The 18,453-nt window shown below is 47.9% G+C and overlaps 2 long non-coding RNA genes across 4 annotated transcripts in view; both read left to right on the forward strand.

Moving 5' to 3' along the window:
- On the forward strand, positions 1–4,687 carry LOC110342721. 3 transcript variants are annotated; one of them, XR_002384878.1, is made up of 2 exons: positions 1–647; positions 3,588–4,687. It is a non-coding gene; the product is annotated as an uncharacterized LOC110342721 (long non-coding RNA). The 3 variants fall into 3 exon arrangements; XR_002384879.1 differs by having other exon boundaries at positions 1–623; XR_002384877.2 differs by lacking the exon at positions 1–647 and adding an exon at positions 1,302–1,538.
- A 10,878-nt stretch (positions 4,688–15,565) lies between these two features.
- Positions 15,566–18,453, forward strand: part of LOC110342720 — a 31,137-nt gene continuing 28,249 nt past the window's right edge. Inside the window, exon 1 of the long non-coding RNA XR_002384874.2 lies at positions 15,566–15,672. This is a non-coding gene — a long non-coding RNA (uncharacterized LOC110342720). The remainder of the gene's footprint in view (positions 15,673–18,453) is intronic.

Below are 18,453 nucleotides of genomic sequence, written 5' to 3' on the forward strand. Positions count from 1 at the left end.
GGAGCCCCATAAACCCTAAACACACCGTTAGCTCTCACTCGGAGTGTGATGGAGACACTTTGACAACTATGGAGACGAGGAGGGGTGTCTGATGTGTTCTGCAACTACCCTAAAAGTTCCCTGAAGGGAGGCAGCACAGACTTAGAGACAGAGGGACAGAGAGCCTGCTGCAATAACCCAGCTAAAACGGATCAGTTGGTTAGTGGCGTGCGGAGATAATGGTCCAATTTTGATTTGGGGTGTGCTTTGAGGGTTAGGGCTGACAAGATGTGCCGAGCAGCTGTGACATTTGAGATGCGTGAAGGAGGACCATAGAGTTTGGTGTCAGCCCTGGGTGGGATGGCACTGCTGGCTAAGGGGGTAAACCCTTTAGAGGAGCAGTCTGGGTGCCATCCTGGGCTGAGCTCCTGACCCGCCGAGCGTGAGATCCCGGGAGACATGAGAGGAAGCGCCAGGAAGCAGGGTGAACCTCCAAGTACAAGGGCACATTTGGGCATGCCTGTGGTCGGTGTGTGAATCCATGGCGAGCCAGACATTCCAGAGCTGGCGGTGAAGCAGAGAAGGGAAGGTCCGTGTCCCTCTCCCAACTCACGGCCGAGGAGACAGGAGGAAACAGCGAGACGGTAAAGTAGCTGGGCAGGGGAAAGGTAGGAATCCTGGGACCACTTGAGGGACAAGGTCTAAGAAGAACCGTGTGGGGCCATGGTTGTGGCCAGCCCCTCGGGGAGAGACCCACAGCTGTGAAAGCAGAGAACCAGATACAGCTCACAACTGACCTTGACTAAAGCTGTCTCAAGAGAGAGGCACCAGGGTGCCCTTTGTGAATAGCTCAGAGAAATAGACCTTGGAGGAGGAGATGGCTCTTTTTAAAGGGAAGAAGTAAAAGATTTGGAGTGTGGCCAGGTGGTGGTGACTGCTCTTAATCCCAGCACTCAGGAGGCACAGGCAGGAAGATCTCTGATTTCAAGGCCAGCCCAGTCGAGAGAGAGAGAGAGAGAGAGAGAGAGAGAGAGAGAGAGAGAGAGAGAGAGAGAGAGAGAGAGACAGAGAGACAGAGAGACAGAGAGACAGAGAGACAGAGAGACAGAGAGACAGAGAGACAGAGAGACAGAGACAGAGACAGAGACAGAGACAGAGACAGAGACACAGAGACAGAGAGAGAGAGATTGAGAGAGAGAGAGAGTTCTAGGACAACCAGAGATATTACGTAGAGAAAACTCTGTCCTGGGGTCATGGAGACTGGGTGTGCATGCGTGCATGCGTGAGTGTGTGTGTCTGGGGGGGGCTTGAAAGAAAATGGCCCCCAGAGGGAGTGACGCACTTGTTGGGAAGTGTAGCCTTGTTGGAGAAAGTGTGTCACGGTGGAGGTGGACTTTGAAGTCTCTTTTGCCTAAGCTTCCCTCTGTGTCACAGTCAATTTCCTGTTGCCTGCAAGACGTAGGACCCTTAACTACCACTCCAGCACCACACCTGTCTGCACGCCACCATGCTCCTGCCGTGTTCCCATCAGGGTGATGGTGGGCTGAAACTCTGAAACTGTAAGCCACCCCAATTGAATGCTTTCCTTCGTAAGAGTTGCCATAGCCATGGTGTCTCTTCACAGCAATAGACACTTAAACTAGGACAGTGTGTGTGTGTGTGTGTGTGTGTGTGTGTGTGTGTGTGAGAGAGAGAGAGAGAGAGAGAGAGAGAGAGAGAGAGAGAGAGAGAGAGGTGAGGACCTTTTGCTATTCAATAATGTCTTTGTAATCATTTTTAAGAGGGTGCCCCTTTGTCTCCTGCCCCAGAGCATATACCTTGGAGACTGGAGGGCAGTCTCCTAAGGGCAGGGACAACAGGTAGCCATGCCTCTGGAACTGTCCCATCTGTCTCCTACAGAGGACTGTGGAAAATGGTTCACAAAATGCTTTTTCTTCTAAACCCTTGTCCACTTAACTTTGCACTAGGATGATTTAATTTGCTGTCATTTAAAAATAAATAAGACATACATTTCATTGTTCTAGAATGCTAGCGGTAGAAAGTACTCTTTATTTCATTTAGTATTTTCTGATGAGGAAACCAGAATCCAAAAGCAACTTATTAATAAACATTGTGTCATAAAATATATACTGAAGCCGGGCGCATGCCTTTAATCTCAGCACTCGGGAGGCAGAGGCAAGAGGCAGGTGAATCTCTGTGAGTTCAAGGCCAGCCTGGTGAACAGCCACCGCTCCGTGGATCAATCAGGTTTCTTTGCTAATATCTGACCCCCGAGCATTATTTATTAATAAAGCAATAAACAAAGCCACAATACTGCCGACTTCCCTTGAGCAGTGATGTGGAAGGGTTAGCCAAATGAAGCCCCAAGTTCCCATGGTCACCTTGGTCAAGGTGTCTCTTCACAGCCTTAATAACCCCAGCTGAGACGGTACCCAAGTCCAAATAGGAGGCGGGATTCCTAGGAGGCTGGGGATCCGCTTATCCTAGCATATGTAGCAGTGAACAGAGACTGTTAAACAGGGTAGGAGGTGAGGGCCTGCACCACGGGTCCCAGGAGGATGCATGGCTCCTTCCTGTGGAGTCAGAGCTGACTTGGTGAATGACTGAACAGTAACTATGAACGGGAAATAACAATATCAATAAAAATAGATAACAGTAGAGAAGAGACACACCTCTCTCTCTCTCTGTGGTTCCGAGCAATGGCTGTTCCTGCGAAGTGTTAAGGGAAACACCTCAAGAGCCAAGGTGGTGTCCTGTTTTTTTTTTTTGTCATGGCGACTATTATGAACACCACAGCTCCAGGACTTTGGGGAATTAGTCCGCCTAACAACAAATATGTCCTGTGCCAGCAACTTCCCGGCAGGACACGCAATTTGTCGGTCTATGTAATCCTCTGTTGTTTACACTGGCTTTTTTTTTTTTGCGCCACTAAGAACACTATATGAAAGATGACATTGTAATTCTTTTGGCGCGGCCAATATAGTGGCCCACAAAAGTTGGTGAAGCAGCATGAATGAAGCAGTCTGTCCTCCAGTTTCTAGAGCTCCCCTACTGTACAGGAGAAAAGCTAAGAACAGAATTCTGCTATGTCACGTCCACTTCCAGTGGAGTAAAAAAAAAATTAAAATATGAATACTACAGAATTTGATAGTCGCTGAGCTTAATTTTATTAATCAAAGGATAAGTGACTTAAATATTGGATGGAGCATTAAGTGTAAACTCTCAAAAAAAAAAAACCTCCTGTAATTGTCTAATCTTTATCCTTTGCAAATAGTCCTCTGTGAACAACCATTTTCAGCTTATAATCTTGTCATGAATACAGTGATTTATCATTTATACCTCAAATATACTCCTAACTCAGAAAGCATGGCTTGTCTTTTTTCTTTTGAAAAATTTTTGCTGACTTCTTGTTTGTTTGTTTGTTTATTGGGGACGTATGTATGACTTGACACACAGAGTGGAGTTCAGATGACAACCTGCGGACCCATTTCTTCCCTTCTGCCATGTGGTCTTTACCGATGGTGGAAATAGCTGGCCATGCTTGGCAGCAAGCATTGTAACCATCTTGGCAGACGGGAAAAGTAACTCGTTCTTTTCCCTCTTTATAGCTCTGTTTTTTGCAACGCGGATCCAGGTCCTAAGCCTGCTGCCCTGACCTCTGGGAACTCGCTCTGACCTCCTCTCCCGGAAGACCCACCACCACCACCACCACCACCACCACCAACACACACAGTTACTGTTTCGTCTGCCTGCTTTCTTACCGCTACCTCAGAGAGCATGACCTCCTCTCTTCTTACCCATCTCCTCCTCCCGCTGCCCAGGGCTCCAGCACGCCTGCTCTGTCAGTCCAGTAAGACTGTCTTTGAGTTTCTACCCATTTTGTTGTTGTTGCTGCTGCTGTTTTCAATTCTTTTAATTACAAGACTAAGAACCTGCAGGAGGGAGCCTTCTGCTCTCTGGTGACAAACGGAGTCACATAGTATCCATTGACAAAGGGAGTCACATAGTATCCATTTAGGAAGGCGTGATTTTGGGAGGTAACTTGCTGCTTGGAATCTGCCAGAAACAGCTATGTGGGAACTTCTCTTAAAGATCAGAGTTCAGAGGTTCCGGGTTGCAGTTTCCCGTACAACCTTTCCTATTTCGCCAGTGAGTTTTAGCTTCCAAGACACTTATGTAATACTCCATTTGTGTAAGGAAAAATCAAGCTAACTGGCCAATATTTCACATGTCCACAATTACACCTACTTAAATGGCGTTGATCTGCTCCCCAGAGCACCTGGAAAATTCTGGCTGACTGTTGATCTCAAGGCAGAAGTTTTTTGTTTTTGTTTTTGTTTTGTTTGAGACAGGGTCTCACAGCTCAGGCTGGCCTCAAACTCACTATGTAGCTGAAGGTAACCTTACACCTCCAAGTTATGGGCACGCACAACCACATCTGGCCTATGCCGAGCTGGGGACTGAACCAGGGGCTTTGTGAATGCTAGGCTAGAGCTCTATAGACAGAGCGCATTCCCAGTTGTGCAGAGGATTTCTACAAAGGATGGTGTTCAGAGTCCTACGCATGGTAACGTTTGCTTTGCCTACTCTTGGACAAGCGTGACTATGATTCCTTACAACCATAACATTTTTATTTTAATGGCCATGGCTCTGACTGTGACCTTGACCTCCAGACCCTTTGCAATATTTAATAAATGCGGCACACGTACTCCCAGTGCAATGTTTAATTTCTAGGGTAAAGGGGGACCATACTTGACTATGCTTCAGAATCACACTGGTTTTGAAGTGTGTGCATCCATACTCTAATGTGGATAATCTCTGTATACACGAAGTAGTGGCATTTGACATGCTATACATTCTTCGTTTGCTCTGGTAATTGTAAAGAAACAAACATGAATCCCATTTTTATACATGAAAAAATATAAATGGGAGTATTTTTTTTAATTTTTAGCCTAATGAGTGGAAATGGCACTGAGCTGATATTGTTTTTCTTTAAGGGTGTGTGTATGTGTGTGAGAGAGAGAGAGAGAGAGAGAGAGAGAGAGAGTGTGTGTGTGTGTGTGTGTGTGCGTGTGTGTATGTGTGTTATATACACAGTCATGTATGCGTATGTGCACATGGGTGTGGATGTGTATGGGCGTGTGTGGTGGGCAGTGGTCCATCCCGGGCATCTTCCTCTATTGCTCTCCATCTTATGTTTTGAGATAGGGTCTCTCACTGAACCTGGAGCCCGTTAAGGTGATGTGAGCGGCTAGCCACTGCGCCCTGGGCTCTGCATGTCTCTATCCTTCAGCTCTGGGTTGCAAACAGATGACGGCACCCGGCATTCGAGAGGGGTGCCGCGATCTGAATTCCGGTCCTCGGGCTTGTGCGTCTTAGTTTCTTCTCTTGCTGCTGCGGTACAGTACCCAACAGAAGCAATCCACCAGAGACTGGGTTTGTTTGGCTCAGGTTACAGCCAATCACGACAGAGAGGGAGCTGGCCGCAGTTCGTTCAGTCGGAAGTAAGGAGAGCCACGGATTTCTGCATGCTAGTTCCCAGTTTGTCCTCTCCATCCCACACAGTCCAGGCTTCCCTGCTCAGAGAGTGGTCCTGACCGCCATTCAGGCGGGTCATCTGCGTCAACTAACTTAATCAAGGCCGTCACTCAAAATCATTATCAGATGCTAAACTTAATCTGGAAAGTCCTTCCCAGATATGTGGTCCTCCCCAGGATTGGAACTTAGTGGACCTGAAATCTACCCCATCCCTTTCCCTGCCTTGTTATTAACCCTCAGCGGCTTGGTCGTGTTTCCCCTTTCTGGACAGGAAGGAGTATGAGAAGAGAAAAAGACAGGGCGTCTAAAGCTCTGGGGGCTCGCCCATGGCAGAGGAAGCAAACTGAGGGCAGGCTGCTTTCCTCTCGGCTTCAGAAAGGAAAACCGGAAGGAAAGGGAAGGGAGTGGCGGGGATGGAGGGGTCTGAGCACACATGAACAGACGAAAAGAGTTGGAGTCCTGGAGAAATCTCACAGCTCCATCAAGAGGCAGAATTGTGTTCCGCTAACCCCAGCTGGCCGTCCCTCCCAGCCTTGATCATGGCTTCATGTTACTCTTTAAATTTTACAGCAGGAACCCACAACCCATCACCCCAAGTTCCCTTCCCTCTAACAAGAAGGTACAAAAACGCAGAGTGAAGGGAGCTGGGTTTACTTTATGCACACGGCCCAATTTTCCTTAGCTTTAGTCCAGGGCACTGGCACCTATGTTTATTTTCTTGGTTGGGACCAAGCATTTTTAGAAGGCTCCTCAGCAGGCTAATGACAGAGCTCGATTCGGCACAGCTGTGGACTTCTCAGAGTGGCCCTGGGCTGCCAGCCACGCCTCCAGCACACCTGGTGTTCTAAATCACACACTCGTCAATGGCAGGGCCTTCCTGAGCCCATTGCCGCGAGGAAGTTTTATTAAGCATAACACGTATGAAAGAAGCAAACGCCCAAGCCTTGAGACTTAAAAAAAAAGCTGCTGGCTAACTCTTTTCAGTTCTAAACAAAAAAGTATTGCATCGAAGTAAGAGATTGGTGGTGCCCATGTCAGTAGGAAAAAATAAATCTCCCCCCTGCTCCTGCTGCTAAATAAACTCATCCCTCTCTCACCTGGGTCTAAAGCACCTGCACTCATATTCTAAAGCAAACGATCCAGACCCGCGGGAAGCAATGGGTGTTAGCGCTATAGGCGTGGCACGATCATACATCACAGGTAAGAAGAGCACCCCCCTTTAGGAACAATGCCCTCCCTCCCGCTGCCCACTTCTCTGTCTCTCTGGACAGGGTCTCAGAAAGACCAAACTACTGTTTATTTAAGCATGCTATGCCTGGTTGTATTTTGTGCCGGACAAGCACCGACCAAGAGCTCCATCCTCCATCCCTTATGTTTGGGCTTTTTAATTCGATTTTCGTCTTTAGAGTCAGGGTCTTACTATATGCAGTCCCATCGGGGGATCGTACTCCTTACGTGGCTCAGGCAGACCTCAAACTCACCACAATCCTGCTGTCTCAAGCCTCCTGAGCCTGGGAACACCGGCTGTTTCCCACCACGCCCAGCATCACTTTTAATCTGTCAGCCCATCGCTGGCCAGCATGCCACCTTCGTTTAGCATTTTTCCTTGTATTTCAGAGGATGCGGTTTGAGTGTGAAGTGTCTCAGTGGAGTCACATCTCTAGTTGACGGTGCTATGATAAAGCTTGAGGGGGACCTTGCTTGGGGAACCTTGGTGGATTCCATGACAGGTGAGGGTGACAGAGGCTGGGGACAAACACACCAGGGAGATTAAGAGCTCAGTGAGAAGTTTTATTAGGAATGGGGAAGGAAAGAGAAGAGAGGTAAACACACACACACAGAGAAACCCGACAAGCAGTTGGCCTCACTGGCTGGAGTGAGAAGCCGGTGAAAAAGGCTTATTCCCCTGGATGGGCGTCCCGTGTGCCCGCCATGCATGCTAGGTGGAGAAGCCTGACTTCAGAATTCAGACAAGTTACAGAAAGAAGGGAGACCCGGTAAAGGAAGACACGCAAGCCAACCCAAAACAGACAACAACAAAGAACAGCAGAAACGCAGCACCTTGGAATTCGGAGCTGCTGTTCTGTGAATTTTTACTTCAGTTCGTGCATTTTGTGTACAGGATTTGGTGAGATGAATTTCTGCTGAGCAAGGGATACTTATAGAACAGTGCTGCCATGAAGCAGGGTTTCCCTCTGCACGTCCTCCCAGGTCCATGGTTTGCAATTACGTCATGCCATCACCTTGACAAAATGGACACAAGTTGTGAAGCACAGCTGAGACTGGAATCTGCATTTCCCTCCTTTTTACCAGTCACAGAGCCGCCTGCGCTTCCCCTGAGACATGAACAGTCCTAGTGATGACACAGACACACACACAGACAGACCGGCAGACAGACGCACAGAGACACAGAGACACACAGATACACACAGAGATACACACACACAGGCAGACAGACACACATACACAGACACACAGAGAAATACACACAGACACATACACAGAAACACAGACATAGACACACAGACACACACACAGGTGTGTGTTTGGGGGAGACATCAACAAGCCCAGCCCTGAAAAATCTGATTTAGCTTTAACAACCGTATTCAAAATCTAAACTGGCCCACTTCATGGATGCTGTAAATTGTGCTGGAGTGGGAACAGCCAAAAGTAGGGTGATTGACACAACTGGTTTTTCTGTTTTCTGGTCCCCTCCCCCACTCTAGTGTTTCATTTAAAAGCACTCTATCTTAGTTTGATTTGGTTATCCCAAACAGAAACCCCTCAACGTCAGCCGCCCCGTCTCTCTGTCCCAGTTCCTTTCTGAATCCGTTCTACAGAAGCAAAGGGCTTTTAACGCTCACTCACACACAGCAGTGAGTTCTCACGCGCGTGTGCACACGTGAGTGCACTGAAGTGTAGCAGCGTCTCCAGAGTTTAAACGCTGTCAAGAGCAAAAAAAAAAAAAAAAAGCGAAATATTGCTACTATCTTTTCATGAGAAATTTGTGCCCTCTTAAATGTGTTTTTAAAAAAATGAACTTAAAGACTTAATGAACACTGTTCGGTTGCAAAGGCCGTGGGAATAGAGGACACGGAGCAGGTGTCAGCAGCGTTGTGGTGAAGACAGGGTTTACTGGGCTGACAAGCAAAGAGGTCAATACAAAGCAAAGGGAGTCCTGTGAAGGGTCCCAAATTACACTTCTGGGGCTTTGATTAAAAGGTGTTAGGGAACTGACTGTTTCCAACATCAAATTATAGTGTCTGCTGGGGCCAGCGGGGGCCCTAGAAAACAATGGCTTAAAAAACAAAGCAATAACCCCCCCCAAAGGGGATCTTCATCTCAAGGCCGTAACTTCGTGGGGGGGGTAGGGAGGGGCTGCCACTTGGGAGATCTTTCTGCTTGCACAAGGCAGATGGTATGAACTGGCTTTGGGGGGCCTGGGAGAGTACAGGAATGCATTTGGGAGATCCCCGGGGGAACGTTGCAAAGAGAGCTCTCCATTGTTCTTTTCCGAGCCTGATGGGTTTGCCTGTCAGCAGGATCCCCTGCCAGCCTGCTGCCCACTCGGCCCACCACTGTTGGGCTCCTGGTTGTCCCCTTGGCATCCGAGCACCGCCCAGGTGACAAGTGGCTTTGTGTTATCAGAGCGGGATTCATTCTCCTTATCTCCTGGGTGTCCTTGCTGCACCTCTTTGACCCCCTGCTGCGCCCTTCCTCCTTTACGAATACTTCCAGTAGCTTTCATGATCCTCCTTATATTTTCTTTTATATCCTGCGTCTATTTTGTAAATTCATAAAGTCTTTCAAATGCTCAAACTTCTTATTTCATTTTTATTTTATTTTATTTTTTTTGATATGGGGTTCTGTTAACTGAGGCTGGTCTCAAACTTGTGTGCCCTAGAATGACCTTGAACCCATGAACCTCCCAAGTGCTCACGGTTACAGCTGTGTGGTACCGGCCAGCTCCGGAAAATGGTATCTTCAGCATCAACACGAACAGAGGAGGCAAGGGGTGCAAAAGGAAACCAACACTAGGAAAGTTAAATAGAATCAACTGGCTAAATCCCATTCCAGAGGCACGGTACCCAAATGATCTCTCTGGTTGACCAAGTAATTACGGGCTGGATCTACGGCTCTCGCATAACAGGGCTGCTGTCCTCTGAGGGTGTGGAACAAAGAGCCCTATCTGCTCGTGTTTAGGGTGTGTGTGTCCTTTCAGAAGCAGACACACACCCTGCTTGAATGCAGTACAGAAGAGAGCAGATTAAGGATCTGTTGTCAAGTCTCACTAGAAAGCTATTCTGTGGGGGGCTGGAGAGATGGCTTCTGGAGAGATGGCTCAGAGGTTAAGAGCACTGACTGTTCTTCCAGAGGTCCTGAGTTCAATTCCCAGTAACCACATGGTGGCTCACAACCATCTACAATTCAATCTGGTGCCCTCTTCTGGCATGTAGGCAGAACACTATATATGCAATAAATAAATAAATCTTAAAAAAAAAAAGCTATTCTGTGTACTGCACGGGAGAGCCATGTAGTCAAAGAAACCAGTTATTTCTCTTTAAAAGAAAGCAAAACAAAACAAAAACCTATGCCGTTTTTCTTTGGATGAGTTACTTTTCTAGTACTGCGTTGGTGGTGCACGCCTTTAATCCCAGCACTCGGGAGGCAGAGGCAGGTGGATCTCTGTGAGTTCGAGACCAGCCTGGACTACCAAGCGAGTTCCAGGACAGCTTCCAAAGCCACAGAGAAACCCTGTCTCGAAAAAAAAGAAAAGAAAATGGCAAAGGCTGCTTATAAACAGGAAGAGTTTATTTGGGCTTATGGTTCCCGAGAGATGAGTCTGTCACGGCGAGGCAGCACGGCAAAAAACAGGTCTAATGGCTGGAGCGGAACACTGAGAACTCCCTTCTTACACCACAGCGCAGAACGGGGTGTTGTCTAATTGTCTCCTGGGAAAATCAAGAGTCTGTGACTTTAAAATAGGAAACACTTTCTATTTCAGGGATTCAACTTCCATATTGCTAACTAAATGCACGGCCATCCTCAACTGGAAGTTAACTACGGCACTGCAATTGTGTCCCAGGTTAAATTCTCTTCTGTTTCGTTGATTAAGAAAGATGGCCCATTTCCTCTTACTGGCTTCTAGCACGGTTGAGTAAGCAAAGACCTTTCCTTAGGACTTAGTGTGTGAACTTAGCTTCCTTTATATTTCATTTGAGAAGACAGAAAAATAATTCTTTGGCTCTCCCTGTTATAATAGGCCATTGTAAAACCCAGTGTTATGTTAGGGAAGTACTTTGGTGGATAAAATAATAATAAAAGTACGTGCAGGTGACAGTGGATATAAACAAGGATTGTGTTTGTTTTCACATGTGTGTGGCAGGGGTCATCTTCTGGGTAAAAACTCACTGTAAACTCACTCTCCTTTAGGCCATTTCTGTGTTCCCTGTGCTAGAATGAAGCCCGAGAGCAATGCCCCTTTCCTGAATGTTCCTAGGCAGCTGGGCGGGGAAGGAGGCTGTGAATCCACCTTGGCAACCGCTCCCGAGCTGGCCCTCTTGCGTGGATCTGCCTGCTTGACTCTCTGGTAATTCAACACTCCGTTTCCTTCCGGTAGAGATCGCATGACTGCCTAAAACATGCCCCTGTGTCTTTGTCTCACGCCACTCATAAAACCTGCGATTAAACAAAGGTCTCTCACATCTTCGGTCACCTCCCCAAATAAACAGCAGCTCTGGAAATGTCAGAGGGCGTTCGGCGCACAGGAAGTGGGCTCTGTGAATCCAACCGCAGCCCTTCATTCATTCCTTTCTCGGGGGTGGGGAGGGCAACGCCCTGCCCGTGCCCCAACCCACAAACAGGAGAAACAACTACAGGTGCATGGAGTTGTGAGCCTGATTGATTGTACACTTCCCGGTCCGTGTGGGTGAGCACGAAAAACCATTATGTGCAAAGAGCTGGATGGTCTGGTATGTGGGATTTATTCACCACCCTGATACCTTCCTTCAAGTCAACGATGATCAACGCTGTGTTTTAAATAATGAAAGGTGATCTTCCAGAACAGCAGCGTTGAGTTTGAGGCTGGGATAACTAATGAGATTTTCTTCACTATTTTTTTCCCCTGGACTATACCCTCTTTGTGGTCCAACCTGGCCTCAAACTTGGGATCCTCCTGCTTCTACCTCTTGAGTGCACGGACCGCCGTGGCCAGCTCTTACCACCACTATTAAAGGCAACACCAAACAGCCGGGTCTTTTAACATTGACTTGTTTGCCTACTTGTGTGAGCACAATTTCGCCCTGGTAGCACGTGTATGGAGGTCAGCGAACAACGTGAAGGAGTGGAGTTTTCTCCTTCCACCCTGTGGAGTCCCAGGGTCGGACTCCACGGCCAGGAACTGGCGGCGAGTGACTTTTTTTTTTTTTACCTAATGAGCCATTTTGCCATCTGAAATCAATTGTATCTATACATAAGCTAGTTCTCAGGGAAACCTATAAACTACCGAGCTAAGGAGTAATGTTAAACTCCGAGTCACTGGAAATTATTGTAAAACCGACTTGCAGTCGGAAAGAGATGTGCTTGTCTGTAAACTCTGGAGGTACGCAGGGCTTCTTCAGTGAGACTCAGTGTGGTGTCACAGGGGAGCTGTGAGAGGGGGCTGGTTATTGGTGTCCTACAGAAAGCTTTTGGAAATGGAAAATGACCCACGTGTGCATGAATGCACCTTATTGAAGCCAAACATAATAAAAGTTACGGGAAAGTCAGGTGGCTAAGCCATTCCAGCCTGGAGGCAGACTTGTGTGGATGCGAAAGACTGGAGTTCCGGGTGCCCTTGACCACGCACACGGAATCGCATGCTAATAAGGCCGGCGGTTCAGAATCCCTTCTCAGCCCCGTTTTCTGCGTTACGTGGCGCATTCCTTTGTAGGAACCATGCTTAGACGTTGCAGTTGGTTGGATATCTCACTTCCTGTGAGAACTATTCCATGAGACCCAGCAGAAACTGTTGGAGGGGAGGAAAGCATGGTTAGCTTACCGAGAGACCCGAGAGACTTCAGGAAAGCAAGAAGACAGCTGGGGGGTTTCTGTGAGTTTTTCTTCTGACCTCTCTCAAGACAGGGGTCTCAGGTAGCCCACGCTTACCCCCAACTTCCTACCCAGCCAAGGGTGAACTTAAACTCCTGGCCCTGCTGCCCCCAGTTCTGCAAGGTCAGCTTTACATCGGGGTGGGCATGTGCTCGACACACTGACCCCTGACCCCCAGCCCCAGCCCTTCCTGGTTATTTTGTAGATTTACTTTTTAAAAAATTTTATTTATTATGTACACATGTATGCCTGCATGACAGAAGAGGGCGCCAGGTCTCATACAGATGGCTGTGAGCCACCATGTGGTTGCTGGGAACTGAACTCAAGACCTCTAGAAGAGCAGTCAGTGTTCTTAACCCCTGAGCTGTCTCTCCAGCCCCCCCTTATCTTTTTTCACTTAAACTTTTATAGGTGATGGCATTCATCTGTCTGATCACATACTATTAAGAAAAAAACAAAACCTGCTTGTAGGAAGTCGTGTCCTACATACCTGGCTAGTTCTACCTTTAAAAACAAACAAACAAACAAACAAACAGAAACCTTCAAGTGCAGTTCTCTTTCAGAAAGGGACCAGCCTCCTTTAATGAGCCCTCACCCCCGTCACATGCACTGGCAGCGTGTCCACGTTCCCGAGCCAAGCCATCTGGGCTCTGTTCTGGCCCTCAGAGTCACTTGGTGTGGTGACTTGGTGTTGTCTCCTTAACTCGGTGCTGACCATGTACTAAACAAACTCGTTTTGTTTTGTTAACTACCCATTTAATGAAATGTGCTGTTAGTGCAGGTCCATATCCCTGGTGGCCGCCTTCCTGTGGCATCTGCCCTGGATTCTGCTACCACAAGCCCCAACCCTGACAATGGTCGTGGTCCCCTTCCTCAGTTAGCATCGTTCAACGTCACTGTCAGTTCTTTGGGAAAAGGAAGCCAGCACGCTTCTCCACAGTCGTGGAGTTACTACTCCACGTTACTAGTGTCCTATGTGAAGTTTATTTTTGGCAGGTGCTTAGCTGGTTCACCTGGTCTTGTTCGCTGCAGCCTGTATCCATCCATCTACCTCTGTTTGCCCTATTGCATGTGAAAGCCAATTCTATTCAGCGCCACGGTTGGTATGTGACCCACTTGTAAATGTTGGCATTGCAGGATGATAATACAGTCACAGAGAAAGGAAATGGTTGGATTTAAATATGGGATTGGCTGTAAATTCACCAGGAAGCATCCTCCCAGGTTTCAGCAGCGGGTACATTTCCAATCATGTTGGGTCCCAGCCCCCACGGATCTCTGTGCGTTGCTTGTCAGCCGATATCCACAGGTGCATCCTGCTCTCCAGTCCTGGCTGACTGCCCCCGGCCTTGCCACACTGACATCAACAGCTAGCACGAGGAAAACACGAGCTCTTACACCTGGGGTTTCTCCACTGTGCTATAAGTCTGTACATAAGGCTGCTCACTGCTTGCAATAAAGACAGACAGACACAGACATTCTCTTAGCACAAACGGCTGGACATCTTGTCTTTAAATATCCAGATACATTAGACTCGCTTGTGGCACGGACGCCACACAATCATACAATCTCTGGGTGACTGTGGATCTTAATGGCCAGTAGCTCAGGACACATCCAATTCAACTGTAGCATGAATTAGAAAGCCACTTCCCCTACGAAATATCACTATTCCCTGGATTGAGCTGCTGGAGCTAACACTGACTGAAGGTTTGCGTTGCCTCTGGGTACACAGAAGTACAGTTGGCCACAAGATGATGCGCGTGGACCACAGACTGTTGTTTCTTAGGCCGGAACCCTGAAGAGAAGGTGGACTTCAGGCATGAGTCCACTCTGGTTCCCTCCTGACAGGCTATCCAAAAAGAGAGTGCATAAGCTACTGCTCACACTAACGCACAAGACCACCAAGAGTAATCAACCCCCAACACCGAAGTAATATCAAGGTACAGTAAGTCTATGCCCTGTTTTCAGTGGTGTGCTGATAAATGGTGTTAGCGATTGGCCTCGGGGGTAGGGTTAGGGAGTAGGGTAGGTAGAGGCATTCCTGGTTGCTGACCTGACCTTGTTTCTGTGGGGTTAAGAAGCTTCCAACTTGAAGCCCCCTGCTTGGCAGGGTTTCTGAAGTGAGACCATCAGCTCCTGAGACCCGAGGCAAGACAGTGCCCGCATGCCCGTGTAACTCTCCCACACAGGATTGCTCATTCTCTCTGTGGCTCCCACAGATGCTGTCTATCTGTGGATTTAGCCTCTAATGCACATGAGTGGGAAGGCTGATTCTCGTTAACATAGTTGTTATCCAATAAACATTTACCTATTAATGTTAGCAGTTTATTCCAAGGACAGCCTTTTCATTTTCTTAGCTTCCTTAAAAATCTTATTGGGTGTGTGTGTGTGAAATCCCTGTGTTTTATTACTTTTAAAAGCCAGAAAGTCAAACGAGGGAGAGTGTCTTGTAAGAAAGTCACTGGAGAAGAAAGTACTAGAAGTATGTATGCGGTATCATACGCCAGGAAATAGAATGTGTTTGCAGTTTGAATCCTGCAGGAGAAATCATATATGTGTTTATTCATCACAGAACCCATCCCGGCTTTTGCTATACAAAGTGTCAAATTTCTCCCTCATCCCTGGGCCTGGCAGAGAGCAATTACACAGATTATTTGGTGAGAAAAAGCAGTGTAGAAGACCTTGGCTATGAATAATAAAGGCTATTCCCACACGGCAGGACAGCTCCAAGTTCGAGTGTGTAAGCATCAGATATGGGTGAGTGTGCTGGACGGTTTGTGTCGGCTTGACACAGGGTGGAGTCATCCGAAAGGAGGGAACTTAAGGTTGAGAAATTCCTAAGATCCAGCTGTAGGGTGCTTCCTTAATTAGTGTTTGATGAGGAGCCCAGCCCACGGTGGGCGGGGCCATCCCTGGGCTGGTGGTCCTGGGTTCTACAAGAAAGGAGCCTGAGCAAACCAGTGAGCAGCTCCCCTCCATGGTCTCTGCATCAGCTCCTGCCTCCGGGTTCCTGCCCTGCTTGAGTTCCTGTCCTGACCTCCTTTGGTGATGAAGAGTGCTGTGGAAGTTGTGAGTCAAATAAACTTCCTTCTCAGTTTGCTTTTGGTTACCGAAGGGACAGGAACCCCAAATAAGACAATTTGGCACCAGGATAGTGGGGGATTACGATGACAGGCCTGACTGTGTTGTGTTAGGTGCGGGGGACTGTGGAAGGACTCTGGAACTTTGTGTAAGGAGCTTGGAAGATAAGAATGTGAAGGGCGGTTCCGGAAGACAAGACGGAGGCCTGGCCTGTGAAGTTTCAGCGCGGGAGGTGCAAAGACCCTCAGGGCCATTCGTTATTTTGAATTGAGATCCCGAGGTTCTGGTCGGCTGGGGCTGTCGAGTCAGCTGTGGTTAATGAGAACCCAGAACTGCTAAAGCTGAACTCTGCTTTGCTGGGGTGCTCCATGCTGGTCAGCTGGAGCTGAGAAATTAGCGGTGACTAAGAAGAGACCAGCGTCACCGAGGTGAAATCTTCTGGGAAGTGTTTCCTGAGAGCCCAGAGAAGCTGTGTTCCAGAGGCAGCTAAGGTTGCACCTCCTGCTGGCAGGAGAGTTTGGTCGTGTGTGAGTGTCACCCAGGTGATTCTAGTTTTGGAGGTATGAAGACCCCAGCATTTTGGAGATGCCAGCGCCACGGCCCGGCCAAGCACAGCAGCACGGGCAGCAGTGGAGTGGAGCCCCCCCCCCGCCCCCCCCAGCCTAGAAGATGAGATGCTCTGCGTGCTGTAGAGGGCGGAGCTGGAGAAGTGAGGCAGACCCCTGGGAGGAGCAGAGATGATCGTGAGTGAATCCCAGATGTAGCGCAGAGTTATTTACACTGTTTTTTCTGTTTTTGTTTTGTTTTGTTTTTGTTTGTTTGTTTGTTTTGAGACTGGGCTTCCCTGTGTAACTTTGGAGGCTGTCCTGGAACTCGCTCTTGTACACCAGGCTGGCCTCAAACTCACAGAGATCTGCCTGCCTCTGCCTCTTGAGTGCTGGGATTAAAGGCGTGTGCCACCAATGCCTGGCTATTTACACTTTTTGTTTTGCTGTTTTTTTCAGATTGTGAAAGCTCTGGTTCTTACCTTTTAAACTAAGAAAGTACTTAACTTATTTTGACTTTACAGAATCCCATAGTTCAGAGACTTTAAATGTTTTTTTTAAGCGATTTTGGGGTTTTACAGAGAATTTGGATTTTAAATGAAATGATTTTTTTTTAAAGAGACAACTTTTGAAGTGTATGAGTTGGTAAGGCTGATGGGACTTTTTAAGGTTATAAAATGCTTTGTGTTGAGATGTCTATCGATGTACAATCTTGGGGATGAACAAGAAGGGAAGGTTGTGACTTAACGGTGACACGCTGTTTGTCAAGCTGACAAAGGGTCAGTTGTGCTGGATAGTTTTACGTCGACTTCGACACAAGCTAGGATTATCTGAAAGGAGGAAACTTAACTGAGAAAATGCTTCCATAAGATCTAGGTGTAGGCAAACCCGAAAGGCATCTCCTTAATTAGCGTTTAATGGAGGGCCCGGCACATCGTGGGTGGTGCCATCCTGGGCTAGGTGGTCCTGGGTTCTATAAGAGAGCAGGCTGAACAAGCTCTGGGGAGCAGGCCAGTGAACAGCTCCCCTCCATGGCCTCTGCATCAGCTCCCGCCTCCGGGTTCCCGCCCTGTTTGAGTTCGTGTCCTGACTTCCTTTGACAATGACCACTGCTGTGGAAAGTGTGAGCCCAATAAGCCCTTCCCTTCCCGACTTGCTTCTGGCCACTGAAGCAATGGAAACCCTCACTAAGACCGTGAGGTATTAACGGAGAGACCCAGAATGGGCTGGAGAAATAGATCACCCTGGTGCCCAGTGCCCTACCTTAAAGACCAGAGTTCTCAGGTGCCATCTAACCTCCCCCATGTTCTCTCTTTTCTACAGTCCTCATTTTACAAACTATCCATCTCAAGCTGGCATCAGCAAGCCCCCAAACATCCGCTTGTCTCTACATATAGAGAATTAACCCAGCCCAGCTCAGACTCTTCCTCCTCCCGTAGGTTCGGGGGATTGTCTCACCAGTTTGAAGAGCGGTCTTAACACAAACCTTTCCCTAGCTCCGTGTGGGTCTCAAGTGTGGGGGGGAGGCCTCCACCCCTGCCCCCTCCCTTCTGCAGTGCTGTGGAACACTGCTTCACAAAGAAACGCTTGTGTGGAAGCCGGGTACCCAACATCGCTGCTATTGTGAGCGTGCACAGGTCTGTCTCTGGCATTGCTCCTCTCTCTCCTCTGCTCCCTGCCATTCTAACACAGAGTTGGCTTTTTTTCTCTAAAGGAAATCCCACTAAAGCTTCGGTAGGTAAATGATACTAATCTGTGTTTCCAGCGCCTGCCTCTGCTGACTACAGGCTTTGGTTCGTACAGCTGGGCGACTTTTGGATGTGTGAGGAGATTGGACAAGGTTCTTGTAAAACTGGTTGTCAAATCTTAAATTCTGCAGATGTTCCAAGAACCTTTGAGATTAAAAAGGAAAAAGTTTGCAGCAATGCTGAAAGGTTTATTTCTGGAAAATTTCTATGCCTGACAAATAAATTTACTCGGAGCATATTTTAGTATTAGGTACTTTACATACTCTGGGTCTTTTTAGCACGTTGACAGTTTTCTGATTACCATTGATTCATACTTGGGGGACTGAGGCCGGAATAATTTGCTTCGGATAAGATTTGATAAACAAACAACCAAAATGCTTAAAAGTCGGTGTGACAGAAGTGTGGAGACTGCTCCAAGCTCCAGGCCAGCTGGATTCTCACAATGAATTCCAGGCCAGTCAGGGGGAGAGGGAGAG

Source organism: Mesocricetus auratus, unplaced genomic scaffold (assembly GCF_017639785.1).
Source record: "Mesocricetus auratus isolate SY011 unplaced genomic scaffold, BCM_Maur_2.0 Super-Scaffold_2245, whole genome shotgun sequence".
Taxonomy (NCBI): Eukaryota; Metazoa; Chordata; class Mammalia; order Rodentia; family Cricetidae; genus Mesocricetus; species Mesocricetus auratus.